Consider the following 5,303-nt stretch of genomic DNA (forward strand, 5'->3'; position numbering starts at 1 on the left):
GTCTGCAACCACGAATCTGCTATGGATCCTATTCCGCGACTGAGATACGGCTGTATTCTGTTCTCCCGCCGCCTGGAGCAAAGCTCGGATCTGCACCAGACCTCGGCCAGCTTCTGACTGGGAAGGTTGGATTGACTCCACTATCCGGGCAGCAGCTGCTAGATTCTGGATCGGGGTTCGGTATACCTGAGTCGGAGGTGGAAATAGCTAGCGTCGACTGGATTCGGGAGCACGTTGCCGAGCGTGATTGTCAAGTGCGCGCTGGAGGTTCTCCAGTCGAGTGCGCTCAGCCAAGTTGGCCAAGCGCGCCTGCTCCAAGGCCTGGGCCTCAGGGGTTTCTCCAACTATAGGAGTATGCAGTGCATCCATGTTCGGGCGGCGAAGTTCCTCCCTCTGCTGCGAAGAGAGGGGTTCGGGGCGGTACTCTTCATGAACGCGCGACGGATCACCGTCCCCATCACCTCCGTCTTCACGGGTGAAGCCAGAAGGACCATGTGGTCCATTGAACATCAAAACTTCTGCCGCTGGGTCACTGCTGTCGCACTCGGATGCAGTCTCTACAGAGTCAGTCGACAGATCGAACAAGCCGTCGAGAGTTTCGTCGGGCTTGATTGCCGTGACTTGAGGGGTGGCCGACTGGCGGGCCACCGCAAGCCTCACCCACCGCTGAAGCCTCGACCGACCGGAACGTTTGCTCCGGTGGGCTGCAGGGAGGGGGAAAGCTGCTGGAGCCGACTGATACTGGGTCGACGGCTACCGCAGGAGGACACCACGGACGCACGCGCGAAATTGCGTCGCCCCGCGGACGGGGAGCGCGTCGACATTGAGTGAAGCCTCCTGAAGCCAAGCGGAGTCGTCGGCGATAAACACGAGCGCGCCGAGATCTCGCGGCCCTCAGCCAAACCTCCGCCTGAGACCATGATGAAGGGGACCGAAAAAATTGCAACTTCTCCAAAAAATCGCTAAGACACCTGCCCCACCACTACAAGAAATATGTCAACTAGTGACCTTCTGTCAGTGACCCTGGAAGAAATGGTCATAGATCTATGACCATTTCAGACCAATTGGTCAAAAGCTGTTCGGGGGGCTCCAAACCCTAAACCATTGCGACCATTTTGGTCAGAAAGGTCGTAATTTCCTTACATGAAATGGTCATAAAGCAAACATCGCTAGTCCGCTGCCTTAGTTCTAGTTTTTAACGACCAATATAGATGGTCATAGCCTTGTAAAATGTGGTGGGTTGCTATGACTAGGCGCCACCTCATTAGTTTTGCCTATGTGTCATGTCCATGTGGCAGTTTTTGCCCTAGGTTGTGAAGCAACCTATATTTCTATCATTCCCAAAATTCCCAAAAAAATCTCATAAATTCTTTGGGTCATATCTTCGTCAAATATGTAAAAACCTTCCTTGCCTAGTTCAAAAATAATTCAAAAATATTCATTTTCCTATTTTGTTTAGAACAACAGTTTGTGAAGGAAGTACCACTTTGGCATGTCCAAATAGTATCCATTTTCTACAGTGCTTTCCTATTCCCAAATAACCATCCTCCACCAAATGCCAGCTCAATCCATTCATTATTTTGAGCCGAGCTTAAACATTCGTATTTATGTCCAGTGTGGTAGTTTGCAAAGCAAGTACCACCTAGGCTCCTCCTTTTGAGCTGAAAATTTGTGAAGACGGTCTTCTTAGTAACTGATCATCCTCAGCCAAAACTCACGCCCATTAGCCATGTACGTTTCCGGTACCGCTAATCAAACACTTGGCTGCTAATTCATGTTTGAGCATCGATCGGTCTCCTCGTGAGAATCTTATGTTGTAATTTTCTTCCTAGCACCTACCTGGGGAGTGCCCAACCTACTAGGCATGCCTAGGCTGCCCCGAACACATGGCAACGCCACGGTCACGCGGTGACCACGCGGCAGGCATGCGAGCTTACGCGCTCTAGAGTTGGGGGCCTCGGCCACCGCCCAAACCTCAACGTATCGCCACCAAAACCATGTATTTATGATTAAATAGGTACTTATGTAACTATAAATGATTTTTGGAAAAAAAATAAATAGTAAACTATGAGGCAGCTGCAGTTCAAATTTGACCCGCTTCCTGCTGAATCAGCGGGAATTTGTCTTTTTCACTAGAAGTGGATCAAAACTTTTTACACCCAACCATTTTTGTCAACTGTGCATTAAATATGTCCAAGTATTTATAAAATTGATTTGGGCCAATTTTGCAACAATTATTTGGGAGGTCCTTCACAAAAAAACCTCCTTTTGGGCACTCGAAAAATGGAAAATGGTTTTTTCATCCAAAGAAAATGAAAACTTCCTTAGGAAATATTGTTTGACATTCCAAGATGCAGCCTTGTGCACAATATGAGATCATTTGAACAAACTATGCCATGAATGTGGCCATAGGATTGATCATTTGGCTTGAAAGCCATGAATCTTCACGCATGATAGCTCATTTCTGAGAACACTTTTTTAAAAGGATTGCCGTATTACAAGTTTATTATTTTTCCTGGTAACTTGGTCATATATAATGACACAACGCAAAGGTTTTCCAATTTTTTGATTTTTTTTGAATTTTTTATGCCCGTTTCAAAATGTGGTCAAAACAGCGGGAATAACCGTTCCTAGCTAGTGGTTGAATCTTGGAATTTTTTTGGTGTTTCTCTGATTAAATAGATACTTATGTACCTAGAAATGATTTCCGTAAAAAATAAAGAGCAAACTACAAGGCAGCTACAGTTCAAATTTGACCCACTTCCAACAGGATCGTCAGAAATTTGTCTTTTTCACGAGAGGTGGATCAAAACTTTTTACACCCAACCATTTGGTCAATTATGCATTAAATATGGCCTAGTATTTTATAAAAATGATTTGGTCCAATTTTGCAATAATTATTTGGGAGGTCCTTCACAAAAAAACCTCATTTTGGGCACTCGAAAAATGGAAAATGGTTTTTTTGCCAAAGAAAATGAAAACTTCCTTAGGCAACATTTTTTGCCATTCCAATATGCACCCTTGTGCACAATATGAGATCATTTGAATAAACTATGCCATGAATTTGGCCATAGGATTGATCATTTGGCTTGAAAGCCATGAATCTTCACACATGATAGCTCATTTATGAGAACACTTTTTTAAAAAGAATTGCCGTATTACAAATTTATTATTTTCCCTGGTAAGTTGGTCATATATAATGACACAATGCGAAGGTTTTCCAATTTTTTGACTTTTTTTGAATGTTTTATGCCTGTTTCAAAATGCGGTCAAAACGGCGGGAATGACCGTTCCTAGCTAGTGGTTGAATCTTGGAATTTTTTTCGTGTTTCTCTGATTAAATAGATACTTATGTACCTAGAAATGATTTTTGTAAAAAATAAAGAGCAAACTACAAGGCAGCTACAGTTCAAATTTGACCCACTTCCACCTGAATCGTCAGAAATTTGTCTTTTTCACGAGAGGTGGATCAAAACTTTTTACACCCAACCATTTGGTCAATTGTGCATTAAATATGGCCTAGTATTTTATAAAAATGATTTGGTCCAATTTTTCAATAATTATTTGGGAGGTCCTTCACAAAAAAACCTCATTTTGGGCACTCGAAAAATGGAAAATGGTTTTTTTGCCAAAGAAAATGAAAACTTCCTTAGGAAACATTGTTTGCCATTCCAATATGAACCCTTGTGCACAATATGAGATCATTTGAATAAACTATGCCATGAATTTGGCCATAGGATTGATCATTTGGCTTGAAAGCCATGAATCTTCACGCATGATAACTCATTTATGAGAACACTTTTTTAAAAGAATTGTCGTATTAAAAATTTATTATTTTTCCTGGTAACTTGGTCATATATAATGACACAATGCGAAGGTTTTCCAATTTTTTGATTTTTTTTTAATTTTTATGCCTGTTTCAAAATGCGGTCAAAACGGCGGGAATGGCCGTTCCTAGCTAGTGGTTGAATCTTGGAAAACTTTTGGTGTTTCTCTGGTTAAATGGATACTTATGTACCTATAAATAATTTTTAGGAAAAATATAGAGCAAACTATGAGGCAGCTGCAGTTCAAATTTGACCCACTTCCAGCTGAATCAGCGTAAATTTGTCTTTTTCACGAGAGGTGGATCAAAACTTTTGACACCCAACCATTTGGTCAATTGTGCATTAAACATGGCCTAGTATTTTATAAAATTGATTTGGTCCAATGTAGCAACAAATATATGGTAGGTCCTTCACAAAAAAACCTCATTTCGGGCACTCGAAAAATGAAAAATGAATTTTTTGTCCAAAGAAAATGAAAAATCTCTTAGTCAACATTGTTTGGAATTCCAAGATGCACCATTGTGCATAATATGAGATCATTTGAACAAACTATGCCATTTTTTAAAAAAATTATGCCCGTTTCAAAATGCGGTCAAAACGACGGGCTTGACCATTCCTAGCTAGTTGTTGAATCTTGGAAACATTTTGATGTTTCTCTGATTAAATAGATAGTTATGTACCTAGAAATGATTTTTGCAAAAAATAAAGAGCAAACTATGAGCCAGCTGCAGTTCAAATTTGACCCGCTTCGTGCTGAATCGATGGAAATTTGTCTTTTTCATCAGAGGTGGGTAAAAGATTTTGACGCCCAACGTTTGGTCAATTATACATTAAATATGGACTAATATTTTAGAAAAATGATTTAGTGCCATTTTACAACAAATGTATGGTAGTTCCTTTACAAAAAAACACATTTTGGTCACTCAGAAAATGAAAAATGGTTCTTTTGAGCAAAGAAAATGAAAACCTCCCAAATCAACATTGTTTGCCATGCCTAAATACACACATGTACAAAATATTGGTTTATTTAAACTAACTATAAGAGGTTAAATGTTTGCCTGAATAAGAGGGTACAAACTATAAGAGAAAAAAACAAAAAATGCTTAATTCTGATTGGTGGAACCAGCTATGGCATGGATGAGTGACATGGCAAACATCTGTCCATCCATCCATCCGTCCGTCCATCCACCCCTCCGCTCTCTCAGCTAACCTGATCCACCCCTCTCTCTCGCATAGCTAACCCTAGCGATCCACCTCTCCCCTCCCCTCCCCTCCCCTCGCGCAGTCGCCACCCACCTCTTCCTGTCTCGATTCCCACCCACATCACCGCCGCCGCTGCCGCCGGCCTACGCCATCCCCCACACTGCCGCCCTGAAACCCCCTCCTCACCTTCTCTCCCCGGTCGAGCCGTAGCAGGTGAGGCAGAGGCGGCAGCCAAATCCGCCGTGTTGCTTCCGGATTCGCGCCCTCCCCACC

Source organism: Triticum dicoccoides, chromosome 7A (genome assembly GCF_002162155.2).
Source record: "Triticum dicoccoides isolate Atlit2015 ecotype Zavitan chromosome 7A, WEW_v2.0, whole genome shotgun sequence".
Lineage (NCBI taxonomy): Eukaryota > Viridiplantae > Streptophyta > Magnoliopsida > Poales > Poaceae > Triticum > Triticum dicoccoides.